Source organism: Manis javanica, chromosome 8 (genome assembly GCF_040802235.1).
Source record: "Manis javanica isolate MJ-LG chromosome 8, MJ_LKY, whole genome shotgun sequence".
NCBI classification, from domain to species: Eukaryota; Metazoa; Chordata; class Mammalia; order Pholidota; family Manidae; genus Manis; species Manis javanica.
Window position 1 is genome coordinate 45,705,358 of NC_133163.1, and position 22,027 is coordinate 45,727,384.

At 38.5% G+C, this 22,027-nt stretch overlaps 1 long non-coding RNA gene across 7 annotated transcripts in view; it reads left to right on the top strand.

Moving 5' to 3' along the window:
- The window catches only part of LOC108407677 (uncharacterized), a 98,648-nt gene that overhangs the window by 14,408 nt on the left and 62,213 nt on the right, over positions 1 to 22,027 (top strand). For 3 of the 7 annotated variants that reach the window (XR_005060708.2, XR_012120509.1, XR_012120508.1), the window contains exon 4: positions 1,649 to 1,859. This is a non-coding gene — a long non-coding RNA (uncharacterized lncRNA). Of the gene's footprint in view, positions 1 to 1,648; positions 4,338 to 22,027 lie in introns of those variants that run through there. The other 4 variants (XR_012120511.1, XR_005060709.2, XR_012120510.1 and 1 more) reach the window with 2 other exon arrangements.

Sequence of the window (22,027 nt, forward strand, 5' to 3'; positions counted from 1 at the left end):
CAAAATTTGACAGCAATCCTTAGAATGGATGTATATTTACCAGTAACAAATTGTGATGCTGAGTAGCAACTTTCAGCAACTTCTCTAAACTACCAATAATTTAAAACAAATTCTGATCAATGATGCTACAAGAAAGAATTATTTTCTCATTCTCTCTAAGGACTGATATTACAAAATCATTGGCATATGAAAAGATGGTCAAGAAGCATAGGTCAAAAAATTTAGGAAAATGTTCTTTAGAAGATCTGCTGAGGCAGTGAATAAAAGTTGTTATTTTTCTGGGTTTTCTGATATTTGTGTTTTTGCAACTTTTTAAACTTTGGTATTTGCTATGTGTCTTTTCCTCTTTCTAAAAAGATTGTTACCTTCGTACCATATTTTTTCCTTAACCTTCAAATATAAGACTTCGGCCCAGATGACCTGAATCCAGCCCTGGTAGGGAATATCTTTTTTATCTTTTTGAAAAGACAGCGATTTCACATATTGACAAGGTGGTTTGACACCACATGGCTGCATCAAAGTGCTAGGTCAAAACACCCTGCTTTGAACCAGGCCCATCCCAGGGCGGAGGCCGGAGCAAAGCTGGCTCAAACTTCACACTCACAAATAAAGCCTTGACATTATCTATAAGTGAGGTTATACTTACAGTGACCCGAACACACAGAACTTTAAGTAGAAGCAATTCATTGCTCACCTTTATGCATGTGACCTATGATGGGAACCCCATGACCTGGGGTGCACTTTGATTTGATATTTTAAAAAAGGTAATTATCCTATAGCTGGTACAATGATAGTGCATTGAGATTTTTTTCCCCCTGTTAAAGACATTGATTTATTAAATGTACAACATTTAAAATAGGCCACAGTTTCTGTAACCCTGCCTTGACCTTGGGAAGGTTCTGCCACACCTCTGGCCTTGGTCCTTGGGCCATGAAAGCTGTGCCAGGCTTGACTCTTTTCCTTAGTGTCTGGCACAGAGCGGTCCCTTAAATAATTAGTTTTTGTGTTCCTCCTTCCTTTCTTCTTTTTCTGGGGCACACTTTTCTTTTTTTGGTTCTGTCAATTATAAGGACTTTTATGAAAAGAAAACGTATCTAAACACATTCCAGTTGTATTACCGAATGACAGCCTTTATCAAACTCTCTAGAGTGACACAGGTCAGGTCTGTGACAACACAGCATCTAGGGAACTGTCTTCACACCTGGTAAAAATGCAGGACCTCAACTAAACTAATAACCTATGACAAACTAGAATGAAAAATATTTATCAAGATGAAGACTTATGCTTTCCTGAAAGGTGATATACTTGAACTCTAGTCCTTATTCTGAGGACAGAGTAATAGGAACTAATAATAATGCTAAATTATAAATCCTTTTTGGCATATAGGGCCCTTGCACATTCATCACCTCATGAAATACTTTTAAGAATTTTGGAGAGTAGGCGGAACCTCGGTCTTAATTTTAGAGAGAACAGTGCTGTGGGGGGGGTGGATTCGGTGACTGGCAGGAGATACTGGCCAGGGAGTGGAGAGGCCAGAACTGGGACCCAGGACCGTGCGACTCTGTGACTATCGATTTCTATGGCATTATAGTAACAGTATTCGAAGACAGCTTCTGCCTTGTTGACAGCCCCCTTCTTGTCCCCTTAGATTCTACTAAGATGGGAGCCACCGTGGAAAGAACTTGGATGTTGTACAAAATGTTATCACTTCAGGAAGTCTCTGGTGGCCCCTGGGGATAAAAACAGAAGGAAATCAGAGAAAAGCCAAGAAGGAAGTGAAAGGTCCGAAAGCAAGGAAGAGCTCGGCCTTTGGAAGGAAATGAAAGAAAGCAGGAGGGCCGTGACCCACTAGAAAGTAGGTAGGAACAAGTTACTGACGGCTGCACAAAAAGTTTTATCTGTTTACTAAACAGGTATGTAGAGTTCCATATGTGCCAGACACTGTTTTAATCCTCGTGTCAGTTCTGTGGAGTAGAGCTTTTTAATTAATCACCTTTTTCAAATGGCGAAGCTGGGGCATAGGGAGGTGAAGCAGCTGGCTGACTGGAGCTCAGGCCCCGGGCTCCCGAGTCCGCTACTCTCTGGAAGGGTGACGGGGTCCATTTGCGACAGAGCATCCAGGCAATGTCTGGAACAGTTGGATATAAAACCTGAAGTGTAGGGTTGGAGCTGGGATTGAAGATACGGATTTCTCAGTCGTGTAGGCTGCAATTGATGGCCTTGCACTGCTTTTTTGGTTTGTTTTTAGTTGAAGTATAGGTGATACACAATTTTATGTTGATTTCAAGTGTACAACACAGTAGTTCAACACAGTTACCTACATTATTAAATCCTCACCCCAACTAGTGCAGTTACTACCTGTCAACATAGGAAGATGTTACCTTCCCTGCTTTGTTTGGCCTGTTTTACACCAGCAGATTTAAGGATAATACTGTTGCCTTCTGTTCATGTACCCAATTCACATAAACTCTATGCTACAGCCCTTGGCTTTAAGGGCTTTTGGACTTCCATGGACCTCCCTGGGACCAGCTTTACTGAAATCACAGCATCCTTTCACTCATTTGTTTTATTGAAAAACAGTTTTTAATTAAAAAATCCTACTATTTGAATAGTACTACTTACCATAGCAATAATAAAATGGTACTAAAATCCTGCTATTACTAATCATGATGGCTTTAAAAGCATATACAAAATAAACCAAATGCATATATATTATATCTTTAGGAATGATACAATATAATTATCTAAAAAATCCAGTGTAATGTAATATCAAAATTTCTTTATGTAACCCTGGTTTCATTAAGTTTTGAAGAGACTCTCCCTTTCAGATTATCTTGAATTTTAGTATCATATATAAAAATGATTCCCAGATATGTTCCTGATGTTAGTGCACCAAAACGTTGTGGCAGTTTGGGTTTAAAATTTTTGTTTTACGTCACTGGCTAAAAATACCAATTAAAATTAAAAGGGAGACATTTATTTGCTCTTGCCAAGGCTCCTTGTGGTTTAGCCTTGTTGTAGAGCAGATGAATAATAATGAGCAAGAGGTGGTTCTAGCTATGAGAGGTTCACAGTCCACAGAAGCTTCAGCCGTGTAAACTATTGACCATAGTACATATGTACAGGACCCTCAGAGGCACAGATGGAACATGCTGGAATCAATGACCAGAGAGTAAAATACATGCATTTGGGTAGCTCCAAACTAATGCCCAATTCTTAATTTACATAAAATAATACTGTAGTAGTTAGTACAGTCATTTAGGATGATTATATGTTAACTTCTGCCACATCTTAGAATCACTCCTAAGTTTACAAAGCAAATATACTTGGAGCTTGAAGATCTCGATGAGGTATAATTTTGCCACCATGCTGATGTTTTTCCATTTTTCACCCTAGTTATCTGACTTGTTTGTTTAACACCTTTTCCTTTGTATTTTCTGTTGTAGTTAAGTCTTTGTCCTTTAGATTGAAATCAGACATTTCCTGTCATTCAGTTATAGTTAGGCCTTGGATGGAAAGGTTTAGGCAAATGAATGGTTTTTTTCTCTCACTCTTCTCATACTTCATCTAGTTTTATTTGTGTGGCACTTGCAGAGATGCATGGTGTTATGTAATCTACTAATTACTGTGCATGAAGAAAACTAGAAGCAGATACTGTTGAATCAGATGGAATTATAAAATCCTTTTATGGAGAGAGAGACTATTTCTTTGCCTGAGATTATGTAGGGGTTAATTCTTCTTTTTTATTAAAATGGAATTATATGCTTAAATTGTTTTCACTTTTGTCTGTCAGCATGGAGTCTTGATTATGAATGAATTTGAGCATTATGAATTTTGTGCTGGCTATTTTCCCAACGTCCTTAAATATATGCGAAAATAGGGTGTTTGCTAGTAATGACAATTTCAGATAGATTTTCTAACTTTGTCCACTAAACAGCAGATTGAATTAGCTGCCTAATTTAAATTTTGAGGTTAAAATCCTAGACTTTAATGCCTTTTCCTACTGAAAATTGTCCCAAATAAGCCTATTTTGAAATGCTTTGTCCTTTTCTGTTCCCATTCTAATCTTCTTGCCTCTTTTAAAAATGTAGCCTCTCCAACCTCCTGCTCCCCTACAGTTTAGATTAGGGACACATTTTTTTTGCTAACCTTCTGTTCTCAGATTTAATTTTTTTCTGTTTTCCAGAGAATGAGCATGCATGTTCCAGTTTGATTTTCTCCTGATGAATCTCACCTGTATTCTTTTTAGCTTTCTGTAGATTTCTTATTTTTTAAACTCTCTCTCTTTCTAGTAATATTAGCTCTGCTCATAGATTAAGGACCAATCTTTCTTCCCTCATCCCAATTATCTTACTACTCATGCACTATGATCACTAGTGAGTTCACATTAAGTGTAAATTGGTGACAAGATCAATGACCTTTGAGTTACACGTGGCTCTCAATTATTTAGGACTTTTTTTCTAAGTGATGAAAATTCTAATTTAAGCAGGCTTAGGCAAAAAAAAAAAAAGTCATTGTCTTACATATCTGAAAAAAACTAGGAGAGGAAATTTTGGGATGACAGGATACACAGGTGCAAATAGTTCAGCCAGTTTACTCTGTGAGGTGTGGCCTGGAAAATTCAGCTAATCCCTGGCAAATCTAATCCCATAGGAGTCCTTTCCTTTCTTGATATTCCAATGAAAACTCTCAGATCAGCTCTTGATTGGACTAATTTGTACCACTTGCCATCCCTGAGCCAATGATTGTCACGAAAGGCATGGAATATGCTAATTGGACAAGTCTGGGTCATGTGTCCATTCTTGGAGTCTGGGAATGGGGATCAACGCTATTAGAACTCCAAGGACTTAAGTGAGAAGCAGCAGTAGCCAAATGAAAATCAGGGTGCTAGTACAGAATGGGGAATGGATGCAGGGCAGGCAAACACAGCAGCTATCCAGTACGATCTTCTTCCCAGGCGGACTATGATCTGTTCTGGTTTCTGTATTCAGATTTTGAGCCCTACCCACCTGTATCAAGAACACTGTAGAATACAGTGTTTTTGGTAAATACCAGGAGCAAATCATGACCACACAATGGTTTGTGTAACAGAACAATGACAGGACACCAGAACAGAACTATGGTTTGGATTTCCCTACTGTTAGAAACGTAACAGAAAGTAAATATCTGCTATTTTTGTGTCTCTATGGTTACTAATAATAGCTTAGGGCACTAAGGAAAGTTCTTGGCAGAATAGGTGGTAAGAGTCTATTGCTGATCCCACATTCCTGATCCGTGATATGTGTGTGTACCCTTTGGTCTCAGAGCTTGGCTTCACTCTGGGACCCGCCTGCTGCAATCCTGGCTCATCTCTGTCACATGGAGGGCATGGTGGGTGCCTCCGACTATGTTGCCTAATGCTTGCCATGTGATTTACAAGCTGTGTGGCTTTGCTCAGGACACAACCTCACCGACCTTCAGCTAAAACCCTACTAAATTCCAACTTCATAGAGTGATTAAGGGTCTTTTGAGTTAATATGAAAGTGGCCTGGCACACAGACAGTGGTCAGTAAGTGGAGGCTGTCACTGGGAATATGTCCTGAAGGCACCAGCTTTCTGCTTGGACTTCTGACTCTGCCCTGCAAAAATTTTCCTGTCTCATTTTCTCCTTGTGTTGCCTTCACCTATTCACATTTGGTGAATGTTTTTTCTTGTGGAAAGAACACTTATCATGAGATTTAACCTCCTAAAAATTTTTCAGTGTATACTATATTATTATTGGCTATAGTTGGTAAATTCTTCATGAGCTTATTATGATTCCTATTGCTTTTATGCTCACTGTACACATAAGCATCTTAGATTATTTAATCATTTGATCCTCACAATGAGACTAGAGGTAGATAGCATTTACTGTTTTCATTCGACAGATGGGCAAACAGAACCCTAGAGAGGCTGTGCAGAAGGGGGCAACTTATCCCAAAGCTGTGGAGACAGGCCTGGAACTCAGGTCAGAATCAGTCTGTCACTGTTATTCTCATCAAGTGAGTTGTTCAGAAACTTCAGTGTGCAGGAGCATCACAGGCAGTGTGTTCAGTGTGGATCTCTAAAGTTCACCTTGAAAGGCTCTGATGTGATGAGGGCTCTAGAGTAGGTTAGAGAAATATACATTTGTAAGATCTCCGGGTGATTCTCCCACAGGTGGTCCACAAACCACAGGCCTACAGGTGGGCTTCAGATGACTGAATTCCCTTCCTGTGGTTTCTCACCTCTCCTAGCTACTTGGGTGGAAGGAGGGGGCTGTTCTGCTACCTGAAGGTTCTGGCATCTGCCCTGCTGCCAAGCACAGGGTAGCCCTTTCCTGGCTTCCTGCTCTTTCAAACAATTCCTTAACCCTGTTAACACCAAGGTAATCTCATCCCCCTGTGAACCTTTAGCATTTGAACAGATGTTGAGAATGTGTGTATTAGCTTTGTTCATGTGAGTACCTGCTGTGCGCTATCCATACAACAGGAACTCAACGAATGTTTATTGATTACTTTTGTATTGTGTAAATTTCCATTTAGTCCTCCTCAATTTGTATATTTAGTTTTCCTCAAGTAGGTTGTAAGTTGCTTAAGAGAAGGGACTGACTACGCTCTTCCATTGTCTCTGCATTACCCAAGATCTCTCCATATTTCGTAGATGCTCAGCAGACTGGTGACTCATTCAGTTATAATAGAAGATGTGTAATACATGTTTGTTGAGTTAATTAACCGTTCAAAGGTGTTGGTTCCTACTATGCTTTCATAGGTGATGAGATTTTCATGACTGGAAATCTTTTGAACATTTACACTTTGTTTTCCATGTTAAACATTCAGAAGGGAGAAAAAGAAACCCAATGTTAGCCTCAGAGGTAAAATATTTAACTACTCAACATTCCTTGTTTTGCATAAAGAAATGTTTAACCAAGATTCCTCAGGTTACAGTCAGATGGTCAAACTTTTGAAAACAAATGTGTGCACACAAATATGTAGGCAGGGTTTACCTCAAAATGCAATTGCCTATAGATATGTCTCTACTTCTATTTCTTAATAGGATCTCAATTTTTTTCTAACACTTGGATCTGCTCGAATAAATGCTTTGTCCTTTAGCATGGAAATCCACATCAAAGACAATTGTTGAGATCTCTGAAGTTCGTCAGAACACCAGCACTTAGAGGTGGCACCATAAGATAAAATGCCTAATGTATATAACATGGTGACTACAGTTGATTACAACTATAGTTGATACTGTATAATTGAAGTTTGCTAAGAGAGCAGAACTTAAATGTTCTCACCAAACACACACACACATGAAAGAGTAAATATGTGAGGTGATGGATGTGGATGTGTTACTTAATTTGATGGGGTGTATTTATATCACCAGGTATATTTATTTCAAAGCACCACATTGTATGCTTTAAATATCTTACAAGTTTATTTGTTAATTATACCTCAGTAAAGCTGAAAAAATAATAAATAAATAAATAGAAATAAGATACAAATGCCTGCCTTCAAGGAGTTTACAATCTAATTGGAGTGGCAGTAACTGTGGATAATAGATCATTGAGATTAAAGATTGTTGTTTATGTTAGGGATTTCAAGAATCTTAAAGATTATCTAGTTCTAACCTCTTACTTTTCAGATAAAGGTGTTGGAAGAATTTATACAGTGATAAGGCAAGATCACAGAGAATGTTATAGGCAGAGCCCTGATCCCTTTTGTCCTATTCATGGGCCCTTTCAAAACCACATAAAAGCTCAACTTCTCAGAAAAAAAAAGTTTACACTTCACCAGAGCATTAGCAACCTGATGGAGATGGCCAGGACTAAAAGGTTTGTCAGACTACAGGTTTACTCTTTACAATCCAATAGTGACTATCAATGGGATTGCAGCCAGGGAACTAATTAGCACGGGGATGGGTGTGTGAGTCATACAATTTCAAGTGGTGAAGGCAGAGACAAGGGTCTAGAGCAGTCCCGGCCAGTAAAAGTATAATTTGAGCCACAAACGCAAGCCATATGTATAATTTTAAAATTTCTGGTAGCCACAATAAAAAAGGTAAGAGGAAACAGGTGGTGGTAATTTTAATAATATGTTACTTAACCCAGTATCTCTAAAATATTGTTTCAACATGTAATTAATATGAAAAACAAGGTATTTTACATTTGCTTTTGTGTATTAAGTCTTTGAAGTCAATTGTGTGTTTTATACTGACAAGAAATTTCAAATGTTTAAGAGCTACAGAGGCAAATGGCTTTTGTTAGGGATGGTGCAGGTCTAGACGCTCCTCACCATTGAGAAAGATTGGGAATACTAGTAGCATAATGCCAAGTGATTTGACCTGGTCTCAGGATCTCCTAGAGAATGCTTCTCAAACTTGAATATGTCTAGAGCTCACCTGGGGATCTGACTGAAATGCAGATGTTAATTCAATAAGTCAAGAAGGTGACAGGAAGAAGTATCAGATGACATCTACAGGTGTAGTGAATTGTATTACTAGAAAGAGACCCTGATTTTAAGGAACCCAATCTTTTATAACGGGCATTTAAGCATGCCTGTTTTTTGCACTGGAGGGAGACACTATCTCTATCTCCCAAGGCTGCTCAGTAAACAAACACTCTTGAAAAGATAGTTTAGAATAATGGGCAGATAGCAACTTGCTCATAAGATATATAGAAACAAGAAAGATGTGTGTAGAACTATCTCCCGTTTTAAAGGTCAAGTTTCAGCAGCTATCCTTAGAATAAAATTTATGAGTGCTAGCTAACGTCAAATTTTCTTGTTTATTTTACCCTTTGCAACATTCTTAATTTTTTGCTAATAAAATGTTTAGTATAATTGATTCACCATTTTTTTTTGAGAGGGCATCTCTCATATTTATTGATCAAATGGTTGTTAACAACAATAAAATTCAGTATAGGGGGGTCAATGCTCAATGCACAATCATTAATCCATCTCAAGCCTAATTCTTGTCAGCCTCCAATCTTCTGAAGCATAACGAACAAGTTCTTACATGGTGAACGAATTCTTAAATAGTGAATAAATTCTAACATGGTGAACAGTACAAGGGCATTCATCACAGAAACTTTTGGTTTTGATCACACATTATGACCTATAAACAATCAGGTCAAATATGAATATTCGTTTGATTTTTGTACTTGATTTATATGTTGATCCCACATTTCTCCCTTTATTATTATTATTATTTTTATTTTTAATAAAATGCTGAAGTGGTAGGTAGATGCAAGATAAAGGTAGAAAACATAGTTTAGTGCTTTAAGAGGGCAAATGTAGATGATCAGATGATCAGGTATGTGCCTATGGACTAAGTATTAATGCAGGCTAGACAAGGGCAACAAAACATCCACGGATGCAGATTTCTCTCAAAGCAGGGGGAGAGGGGTTCTGAGCCTCACCTCTGTTGATCCCCAAATTCTCACCTGATGGTCCCCCTGCGACTGTGCCTGTCTTAGGTTGTTCCTCCCTTGAGGAATCTTACCCGTCTCTGGCTAACCAGTCATCTTCCGGGGCCATACAGGGAAATGTAAAGTTGGTAAGTGAGAGAGAAGCCATATTGTTTGAAAAGGTTAGCTTTTTACTTCTTCGCAGATTTATGCCCTGTGGCTTCTATGCCCAGCACTTGTCTTGAGGTATCTTTACCACCTGGAGGAATTATGATACTCGGTAAATTCGATATGAGGCACGAATTCTATTTAAGGGTTGTAATTAGGAAGGAAGAAGAAAAGCTATAGAGGTAGCATATGGAAGAAAACATGGGAGGATTGATTATTTCTTTGACATATCTTTTTGTAGAGTACCTTAAGTATGTATAGGTTTTAAACTACTAACTAATTTGTACACACATATTAACATAATAGGAATACGGTGACATAAACAAAGCAAATCTATAATTACCATCCATCCCCAGTGAAGCCAAGAAAACCATTTAGGCACCCTAGGCATTTGTGAAAATTTGTCTATGATATGAAGGATATTGTCCAACTGTACTTGAACAGTCTGAGAGAAATCAGACAAATTAAAGCAGCCCATTTCTGGGATCTGTTCACACCCCATATGTTCTTTTAACTGTAGATAGTCTATAGTCATAAGATTTTGGAGTGCTACAACTTGCACCCCTCCGAACTCCTGATTGAGTTCCAACAGTACAGATGCGGTCAAATTCGTTGTCTCACTGTATGCACATGCCAGACTAGACATCTCCCTCCTCATTCCTATGGCAAGTCCAGGAGATGGTGGGTTGGATGCAGCCACAACCGCAGCATCATCCGGATCCGTGTGGAGGCTTTTTGATGATCATCCCCCGGCACAAGTCCTCCAGAGAGTGCTGATGCCGGAAGCTCCTCCTCATATCGTATCTTAGTTCATTTTCTGGGTATCCAAGCTAGGCCTTGATCTTCTGCATAGAAACGAACAGACCCTTTGCCCACACTTTGACATGTCCTCTATACCACTGTGCAGAACTCATTGGAGGTCAGCACACAGTAACTGCTTTTTTTTTTTTATTAAGAGAAAGGAATATTATCAGAAAAGAGTACCTCCATAGCTGATCATCTGACACCCTTTAAGTGATCAACATTAAGGATATTTAAAGCATGCGTTGATCTTTGATTTACCAATAGTTTTATCCTATCAAGGAGTAATCCCCCTTTTCTTTCTTTCTTTCTTTCTTTTTTTTTTTTAATTTTTAATCTACACTTACATGAAGAATACTATGTTTACTATGCTCTCCCCTGTATCAGGTCCCCTCTAACAACCACATTACAGTTACTGTCCATCAGCTTAGCAAAATGTTGTAGAGTCACTACTTGTCCTCTCTGTGTTGTGCAGCCCACCCTCCCCTTTCTCCCTCCCCCCATGCATGCTAATCTTAATACCCCCCTTCTTCTCCCCCACCCCCTTATCCCTCCCTGCCCACCCATCCTCCCCAGTTCCTTTCCCTTTCGTACCTGTTAGTCCATTTTTGGGTTCTATAATTCCGCTGCTGTTTTGTTCCTTCAGTTTTTCCTTTGTTCCTATACTCCTCAGATGAGTGAAATCATTTGGTATTTCTCTTTCTCTGCTTGGCTTATTTCACTGAGCATAATACTCTCCAGCTCCATCCATGTTGCTGCAAATGGTTGGATTTTTCCACTTCTTATGGCTGAGTAGTATTCCATTGTGTATATGTACCACATCTTCTTTATCCATTCATCTACCGATGGATATTTAGGTTGCTTCCAATTCTTGGCTATTGTAAATAGTGCTGCGATAAACATAGGGGTGCATCTGTCTTTCTCAAACTTGATTGCTGCGTTCTTAGGGTAAATTCCTAGGAGTGGAATTCCTGGGTCACATGGTAGGTCTGTTTTGAGCATTTTGATGAACCTCCATACTGCTTTCCACAATGGTTGAACTAATTTACATTCCCACCAGCAGTGTAGGAGGGTTTCCCTTTCTCCACAGCCTTGCCAACATTAGTTGTTATTTGTCTTTTGGATGGCAGCTATCCTTACTGGTGTGAGGTGATACCTCATTGTAGTTTTAATTTGCATTTCTCTGATAATTAGCGATGTGGAGCATCTTTTCATGTGTCTCTTGGCCATCTGTATTTCTTTTTTAGAGAACTGTCTGTTCAGTTCATCTGCCCATTTTTTAATTGGGTTATTTGTTTTTTGTTTGTTGAGGCGTGTGAGCTCTTTATATATTCTGGACGTCAAGCCTTTATCTCATCTGTCATTTTCAAATATATTCTCCCATACTGTAGGGTTCCTTTTTGTTCTATTGATGGTGTCTTTCGCTGTACAGAAGCTTTTCAGCTTAATGTCGTCCCACTTGCTCATTTTTGCTGTTGTTTTCCTTGCCCGGGGAGATATGTTCAAGAAGCGATCACTCATGTTTATGTCTAAGAGGTTTTTGCCTATGTTTTTTTCCAAGAGTTTAATGGTTTCATGACTTACATTCAGTTCTTTGATCCATTTTGAGTTTACCTTTGTATATGGGGTTAGAGAGTGGTCCAGTTTCATTCTCCTACATGTAGCTGTCCAGTTTTGCCAGCACCATCTGTTGAAGAGACTGTCATTTTGCCATTGTATGTCCATGGCTCCTTTATCAAATATTAATTGACCATATATGTTTGGGTTAATTTCTGGAGTCTCTAATCTGTTCCACTGGTCTGTGGCTCTGTTCTTGTGCCAGTACCAAATTGTCTTGACTACTATGGCTTTGTAGTAGAGCTTGAAGTTGGGGAGTGAGATCCCCCCTACTTTATTCTTCTTTTTCAGGATTGCTTTGGCTATTCAGGGTCTTTGGTGTTTCCATATGAATTTTTGAATTATTTGTTCCAATTCATTGAAGAATGTTGCTGGTAATTTGAGAGGGATTGCATCAAATCTTTATATTACTTTAGGCAGGATGGCCATTTTGACGATATTAATTCTTCCTAGCCATGAGCACGGGATGAGTTTCCATTTATTAGTGTCCCCTTTAATTTCTCTTAAGAGTGACTTGTAGTTTTCAGAGTATAAGTCTTTCACTTCTTTGGTTAGGTTTATTCCTAGGTATTTTATTCTTTTTGATGCAATGGTGAATGGAATTGTTTTCCTGATTTCTCTTTCTATTGATTCATTGGTAGTGTATAGGAAAGCTACAGATTTCTGTGTGTTAATTTTGTATCCTGCAACTTTGCTGTATTCCGATATCAGTTCTAGTAGTTTTGGAGTGGAGTCTTTAGGGTTTTTTTATGTACAGTATCATATCATCTGCAAATAGTGACAGTTTAACTTCTTCTTTACCAATCTGGATTCCTTGTATTTCTTTGTTTTGTCTGATTGCCGTGGCTAGGACCTCCAGTACTATGTTAAATAACAGTGGGGAGAGTGGGCATCCCTGTCTGGTTCCCGATCTCAGAGGAAATGCTTTCAGCTTCTCGCTGTTCAGTATAATGCTGGCTGTGGGTTTATCATATATGGCCTTTATTATGTTGAGGTACATGCCCTCTATTCCCATTTTGCTGAGAGTTTTTATCATGAATGGATGTTGAATTTTGTCAAATGCTTTTTCAGCATCTATGGAGATGATCATGTGGTTTTTGTCTTTCTTTTTGTTGATGTGGTGGATGATGTTGATGGATTTTCGAATGTTGTACCATCCTTGCATCCCTGGGATGAATCCCACTTGGTCATGGTGTATGATCCTTTTGATATACTGTTGAATTCTGTTTGCTAATAATTTATTGAGTATTTTTGCATCTACATTCATCAGGGATATTGGTCTGTAATTTTCTTTTTTGGTGGGGTCTTTGCCTGGTTTTGGCATTAGGGTGATGTTGGCTTCATAGAATGAGTTTAGGAGTATTCCCTCTTCTTCTATTTTTTGGAACACTTCAAGGAGAATGGGTATTATGTCTTCTCTATGTGTCTGATAAAATTCCGAGGTAAATCCGTCCGTCCACGGGGTTTTGTTCTTGGGTAGTTTTTTGATTACCATTTCAATTTCTTTGCTCATAATTGGTTTGTTTCACTTTTGTGTTTCTTCCTTGGTCAATCTTGGGAGGTTGTATTTTTCTAGGAAGTTGTCCATTTCTTCTAGGTTTTCCAGCTTGTTGGCATATAGGTTTTCATAGTAGTCTTTAATAATTCTTTGTATTTCTGTGGAGTCTGTCGTGATTTTTCCATTCTCATTTCTGATTATGTTGATTTGTGTTGATTCTCTTTTTCTCTTAATAAGTTTGGCTAGAGGCTTATCTATTTTGTTTATTTTCTCAAAGAACCAGCTCTTGGTTTTGTTGATTTTTGCTATTGTTTTATTCTTCTCAATTTTGTTTATTTCTTTTCTGATCTTTATTATGTCCCTCCTTCTGCTGACTTTAGGCCTCATTTGTTCTTCTTTTTCCAGTTTTGATAATTGTGATGTTAGACTATTCATTTGGGATTGTTCTTCCTTCTTCAAGTGTGCCTGGATTGCTATATACTTTCCTCTTAAGACTGCTTTCGCTGCGTCCCACAGAAGTTGGGGCTTAGTGTTGTTGTTGTCATTTGTTTCTTTATATTCCTTGATCTCTATTTTGATTTGTTCATTGATCCATTGATTATTTAGTAGCATGTTGTTAAGCCTCCATGTGTTTGTGAGCCTTTTTTTTTTCTTTGTAGAACTTATTTCTACTTTTATACCTTTGTGGTCTGAAAAATTGGTTGGTAGAATTTCAATATTTTGGAATTTACTGAGGCTCTTTTTGTGAGCTAGTATGTGGTCTATTCTGGAGAATGTTCCATGTGCACTTGAGAAGAATGTATATCCTGTTGATTTTGGATGTAGAGTTCTATAGATGTCTATTAGGTCCATCTGTTCTAGTGTGTTGTTCAGTGCCTGTGTGTCCTTACTTATTTTCTGCCCGGTGGATCTATCCTTTGGGGTGAGTGGTGTGTTGAAGTCTCCTAAAATGAATGCATTGCCGTCTATTTCCCTCTTTAGTTCTGTTAGTATTTGCTTCACATATGCTGGTGCTCCTGTATTGGGTGCATATATATTTAGACTGGTTATATCCTCTTGTTGGACTGAGCCCTTTATCATTATGTAGTATCCTTCTTTATCTCTTGTTACTTTCTTTGTTTTGAAGTCTATTTTGTCTGATATTAGTACTGCAACCCCTGCTTTCATCTCACTGTTGTTTGCCTGAAATATGTTTTTCCATCCCTTGACTTTTAGTCTGTGCTTGTCTTTGGGTTTGAGGTAAGTTTCTAGTAAGCAGCATATAGATGGGTCTTGCTTTTTTATCCATTCTATTACTCTGTGTCATTTGATTGGTGCATTAAGTCCATTTACATTTAGGGTGACTATTGAGAGATATGTACTTATTGCCATTGCAGGCTTTAGATTCGTGGTTACCAAAGGTTCAAGGTTAGCTTCTTTAGTACCTTACTGCCTAACTTAGCTCGTTTATTGAGCTGTTATATACACTGTCTGGAGATTCTTTTCTTCTCTCCCTTCTTATTCCTCCTTCTCCATTCTTCATATGTTGTGTGTTTTGTTCTGTGCTCTTTTTAGGAGTGCTCCCATCTAGAGCAGTCCCTGTAGGATGCCCTGTAGAGGTGGTTTGTGGGAAGCAAATTCCCTCAGCTTTTGCTTGTCTAGGAATTGTTTAATCCTGCCATCATATTTAAATGATAGTCGTGCTGGATACAGTATCCTTGGTTCAAGGCCCTTCTGTTTCATTGCATTAAGTATATCATGCCATTCTCTTCTGGCCTGTAGGGTTTCTGTCGAGAAGTCTGATGTTAGCCTGATGGGTTTTCCTTTATAGGTGACCTTTTTCTCTCTAGCTGCCTTTAAAAGTCTTTCCTTGTCCTTGATCCTTGCCATTTTAATCAGTATGTGTCTTGGTGTTGTCTTCCTTGGATCCTTTCTGTTGGGGGTTCTGTGTATTTCTGTGGTCTGTTTGATTATTTCCTCCCCCAGTTTGGAGAAGTTTTCAGCAATTATTTCTTCAAAGAGACTTTCTATCCCTTTTCCTCTTTCTTCTTCTTCTGGTATCCCTATAATATGAATGTTATTCCTTTTGGCTTGGTCACATAGTTCTCTTAGTGTTGTTTCATTCCTGGAGATCCTTTTATCTCTCTCTATGTCAGCTTCTATATGTTCCTGTTCTCTGGTTTCTATTCCTTCAATGGCCTCTTGCATCTTATCAATTCTGCTTATAAATACTTCCAGGGATTGTTTCACTTCTGTGATCTCCTTCCTGACATCTGTGATCTCCCTCTGGACTTCATCCCACTGCTCTTGCATTTTTCTCTGCATCTCATCCCATTGCTCTTGCATTTTTCTCTGCATCTCTGTCAGCATGTTCATGATTTTTATTTTGAATTCTTTTTCAGGAGGACTGGTTAGGTCTGTCTCCTTCTCAGGTGTTGTCTCTGTGATCTTTGTCTGCCTGTAGTTTTGCCTTTTCATGGTGATAGAGATAGTTTGCAGAGCTGGTACAAGTGACCGCTGGAAGAGCTTCCCTTCTTGTTGGTTTGTGGCCTTCCTCTCCTGGGAGAATAGCGACCTCTAGTGGCTTGTGCTGGGCAGCTGTGCGCAGATAGGGCTTCTGCTTCCTCCCTGGTTGCTATGGGGTTTATCTCCGCTTTTGCTGTGGGCGTGGCCTGGCTGGGTCTGCTCCTCCAAAATGGTGGAGCCCTGTTGGAGAGGGAGCGGCCGGGAGGCTATTTATCTCCATAAGGGGCCTCTGTGCTCCCTGTTGCCCAGGGGGTTAGAGTGCCCAGAGATCCCCAGATTCCCTGCCTATGGTCTAAGTGTCCTGTCCTGCCCCTTTAAGACTTCCAAAAAGCACTCTCTGAACCAAATCAACAATAGCAACAATGACAGAGGGAACAGAAAAAAAAAAAAAAAAAGGAAAAAAACACGTGATTGTTTTTTGTCCTCAGACGCCGGTCCCAGGCACCCGCTCACTGGTCCTGCTGCCCTGCCTCCCTAGCACTGGGGTCCCTGTCCCTTCAAGGCTTCCAAAAAGCACCCGCCCACCAGTCCCGCAGGGAAAAACGCATGATATTCTTTGTCCTCAGGTGCCGGTCCCAGGCACCCGCTCACCAGTCCCGCCGCCCTGCCTCCCTAGCACCAGGGTCCCTGTCCCTTTAAGGCTTCCAAAAAGCACTCGCCAAAAAGAGAAAAAAAAAGGGGAAAAACGCGCGATTTCCTCCATCCTCAGGTGCCGGTCTCAGGCACCCGCCCACCGGTCCCATAGGGAAAAACGTGCGATATTCTTTGTCCTCAGGCGCCGGTCCCAGGCACCCACTCACCAGTCCCGCCACCCTGCCTCCCTAGCAATGGGGTCCCTGTCCCTTTAAGGCTTCCAAAAAGCACTCGCCAAAAAAAAAAACCGCTCCGGTTTCTTTCCACCCGCTGGGAGCCGGGGGAGGGGCGCTTGGGTCCCGCTGGGCCGGGGCTTGTATCTTACCCCCTTTGCAAGGTGCTGGGTTCTTGCAGGTGTGGATGTGGTCTGGATGTTGTCCTGTGTCCTGTGGTCTCTATTTTAGGAAGATTTTTCTTTGTTATATTTTCATAGCTCTATGTGTTTTTGGGAGGAGATTTCCACTGCTCTACTCACACCGCCATCCTGGCTTCGCCCCCTCTGATTCACCATTTTTTAAAGCAAACACATGTGTTCAGATTTTTAGTCTATGATACTGCTGTGAATTGAAGTTGCAGAGTTAATTTATAGGACTTAAGAAATAATCTTTAGGTCTTAAAATTTATAGGACTTAAATATTTATACTAAGCTTGTTTCTTACCATAACTATTTAATTGGTCTTCAATATCTGAACTTCAAACATTTCCTTTATATTTTGTTTTCTACATCAGTATTATGAATTACTGCTTTCCATTTAAAAAAAAGAATTTGACATGCAAAGAAAGATTCTGCCCTTGAGTTGTATACAAAAGTGGTTTTCTACATAAGCATTGTAATCTCTTTCTTGATGACAGAACAGAAGAGAAATTCAAATTCCAGTTAAAAATGGCATCTCCATGGATGATAGAGCTAATCTTTACGAATAAAACTGTATTAGATTAATCTCTCATTTAAAATGGTTTTCCTCAGTTGATTGGGAGTGCCTTGGAGTTTCAAATATTGGTAAAATTGTTTTTACTTCTTTTATGTATGTTTTAAACTCTCATGCAGCTTATTTCTCATAACCTTTTTGTTGTGGTCATATGTATGTGGCCTACATGTAGATGTCAGGAAATAGTTAAAAAATCATATTTAAAAAAACCCAGTTTTGTTACATTCCAGTCCCTGGGGTGATTTGTACTTTGTATTTTGCTATCCACAATGGAAGTATTTGGTATTGAGAATTAGAGTACGTACCCTGAAAAGACATTTGTATTAGAATAGAAAATCTTTCAGACAGAACTGATTTTTCTACCCACCCCCTGAAGGTATCTCTTGCCACTGTTGTTGAGGTTAAAGGCTATCTGAGAGGTCACCACAAGGCCTTTACAGATCATTCAGGCTGCAACTGTTAGTCTACTTTCCAGATTTCCATGCTATTTAATTTTGTGCACTAAGGATAGGGCTAATTTCCACATTAAACACCCAGGGCTAGAGCAGTGATTTGTCTTAGTGTCACACTGCTGAAGAATGACGAGCTGGTGGATACCCAAGCTAAGGTCTGGTCTTTTCAAGATTAATGCTTTTGACATAATATAAATTTTTCTTTAGTTATGCCCATGAAATGCTTTTTTCATGGAATGTCAGTATATGTTCCTCTAAATAAGGTTCAAATGATTCGGCAAATGCTAATTTAAATAAAATTTAGAGCATGTTTCCATGTATTTTGGATCTTAACTCTTTATTAGTTGTGTGTTTTGTAAGTATCTTTCCTCATTCTGGGCCTTGTCTTTTTGCTCTTTTACAGTATATTTTGATTAATAGACATTTTTAATTAAACTATAGAATAGTTTGTTAGTCTTTTTGTCATTATTTAAACTCTTGGGTTTGTTTTTTTTGCAATTACTCCCTATTCTCATATATTTTCTACTAGAAATTCAAGGTGCTGTTTCCTACATTTAGGTCTATAATATACCTGAAACTGATAATATAACATATCTGAAACTGATTTTGGGATATGGTGTAAGGTAAGGATCTAATCTAGTTTTTTTCACAGCACCATTTGATAGCTGATCATGAAGGACTACCTCCATCATGTGTGAAATTTCCACATGTGTGTGAATCTGTTTCTGGCCCCTCCATTGTGTTCTAGCCATATACTAATACCAATACGGTCTGTAAAAAAAAGGAAGCAATTTAAATGTTCAACAGACGAATAAATTGGGATATATTCATACAATTGAGTATTATTCAGCAGGGAGAATAAATGAACTAGAACTACATATGTTAAGCTCTCATGAATAGAATATTGAGTCTTTCCTAACAGAATGATCAAAATTATACCTAGAATATTATATCATTTTTAGAAAAGCTAAAAACATAAAAAGCAGAGCTACTCATTGTTTAGGAACATATGAAAATGTAATAAAAATATTAATAAATGCATAGAAACAAACAGTATTCAGAATTCTGTTACTTCTGAGAGATGGAAGGGATAAGATGGGGGAAGGGTACAGCATCTTCAATTGCATTTGTAATATTTCTTAAGCTGCTACGTGGTATTTGGGTTTATTTTATTATTCTTTACACCTTTCGGTGTCTAATTTTTTTCTAATGTTTTTACAAATAACAAAAGAAGATGGCTTTACTGCAATAGTTCTCAGATACTTTAATTTGCTAAAAGTCCTTGTCTTTATCCAAAAAAGGAGGCATTCTGTATTTCCCAAATTTAATTGACCATGGAAGCTTCTTTTCCCAGGAACACCTACTGGTATCTTGGGAATTAGTCTGTTTTATAGATCCCAGATTCAGAATATGTACATTAGCCCATACTGCTTATAAAGATGAGACAAATCCAAGGTCTAGTCTTTCTCCAGTGTGTCATCAAGTTACAAGAAGTGCTTTGAACCCAGCAGGATATAAAGGGAGGTGTTGTGCATGTGGTTTTTACCTTAGTGTCTTTCTTCAAGTTCTTGGATATTCCTATGGCTTTAATTTGTTGGGTATATCCTTCTCCCACTCCACCCTGTGGGGGCAGTTGGAATGTTTGTATCAGAGAAATCAACAAAGTATAATTTCCACGTGGATGGAGTGCAGCTATAACATGGACCTCCTCTTTGTTTCCAAAGAAGAATGCAAATAGCACACAGTGCAGAGAATGTCTGTTGCAGGAATAGGGACCCCCAAAGGCCACTGATCAGGAGTCAATTGTTACAGAGAATTTATTATCACCCTATTAATAGAACATTTGTATGATGGGTCAGCCTCATAGAAAACTTATGTAGAATATATCAATGTAAGTCATTGTAATGATACTTTGTTCTAATTAGTATTCTTTAATATAAAAAAATGAAGCTTATGCTTACTTTTTTTTTTTTGCAACAGGAATGCTTTATTTGGCAGACTTAATACTAAAAAAAAGAATGTATAAATAAAGCAGCTGATCTGACCTGGCAAGCTTTGATTCCAATTCAGCGTACTTTCCCTATTTATAAAGTGCAGTAAAAATGTTGGCCTTTAGAAACTGATATTCCCTGGGTGTGCAAGTGTGGTAAGGCTTTTGTTGTTATTATTGCTTTTTTAAATAACTGTAGCAAAATTCTAATAGAAAAACTCCAAATAAGAGCTAGTGGAGTATCTGTACACATATTTTAAAAAGGAACAAATTATTTTAAAATGACGTTCTAAAGGTTGTGACCACAAATGGTGAGTGCAGGTCTTGGGCAACCTAGTGTGTGTGTTACTATAATCTTGCTTGAGACTCATAAATCTTGCATTATTTGGAGTAAGTGTAGACACTCTAAAATGAATTTAGAAGCAAATGTGAATGTGTTTCTGGGCACAGGCTGGGTGGAGAGAATGCTGTGATCATGTCTCAAAAAATTCTAATCATCTGGCCTTATAATGAATGGATTAGTTCCTTGATTCTGCCAATAGAACATGAGCATATGAAAACTTTGAAGTGCGGGAGGCAACAGCAAAGAAAACAATAAACTGTGCATGTGAGACTGGCTTGATGCTTGGTGATTAAGAGATGAGGACCCTGCGGGTCAGCTCCCCATAGGTACAAACAGATGTTTGCACTGTTTCACAGCTGCTAAATATGATATAAATCCAAAGAATTTTTCTTGTTTTTATAAAGGAAAAAAATACCCAGACAGCAAATTTTTGGTCATTCAGATACTCTTACCAAATGACATCTGGTTTCTGTACTGCTTATTTAAGCAATCCTTAAAAAAAATGTTTGCCAAGGGGAGTAACTCTAAACTTTCAGTCCTTCACCATACATAACAGTACAGTTTAAATTACAGTGTAGCATGCAGAGTTTATTATAAGCAATGCCGTTCTTTATTTCTTAACTAGCCAGTTTTACTTTTAAGAAAATGGAATAGATAGTATGTAATTAGTTAAGGGAAATCTATGATGAAGTTACATTTAGAATATCTGGGATTCTTGTCCTAATGATGGCAAAGAAAATGAATTAATTGCTTCCATATGTTAAGAATGGTGGTGTGCAAAGTTAAACTATACAGTTACCTATATAAAACATCAGCAATATAGCAGGACAGTATTTTGACTTGCATCAAGGTGAGAGAACATGAAAGGCAGAAAGGAGGCAGTGACAGGTTGAAGGTCAAGATGGAAATGAATCTTAGTAAAAGACTTACCCAAATCTTTGGAGAAGAAACAGATTTTGCCATCTCTATCCATTATGCCTTCAAGTTGCTATGCAGGAATTAGCTTGTTATTATGCTCAACAGCAAGTATGCTTATATTGATTATCCTCCTCAAAGACGTCGATTTTGAAGGGTCTAATGCCCAAGTTTACAGGCTTGTTTTCTGAAATTTTTTCTACCACAAAATTTGTGATCTATGATTTGGTTGGAACTTCCATTTGGTGAGTCTCCCAGAGCTCAGCACTGAAACAGAAAATGTGATAATTCCTTAACAAATTTGACAATTAGCAGCATTCCTCCTTGTGAGTTTTACATCATTATTTGGCCTGATACTGTAATTCCAGTCTGATATGAATAAAGAGTAAGTGGTCTGACAAGTCTGGCTTTGTTGGAGATTCCTCACCTGAAGATTTGCTAGGTTGTATAGTATGCAAAAACTAATAGTGCATGGACCTTTCTTTGTCTTCTTTTAAAATCAGTTTGGGTTTTTTTGGGGCTAGGGGATACTAGGTTCTTGCTGTTATGTGATATAGGGTCGACCAGAGCTGAATTTGTAGGAAAATAACAATTTTCTTCTTGTGTTTAAGTTTGTAAAATTGGGTTGTGAATTCAGGCTTGGCATATGTAATGATCTTAGGTTTCGGCATCAATTCTAATTCACTGGTTCATTTACCATTTCTTCTTCAATCTCTAGCAGAAACGTTGCCTTCCTCCAGATGCCATGATGAGTTTTACCCTATGTCTGGCAC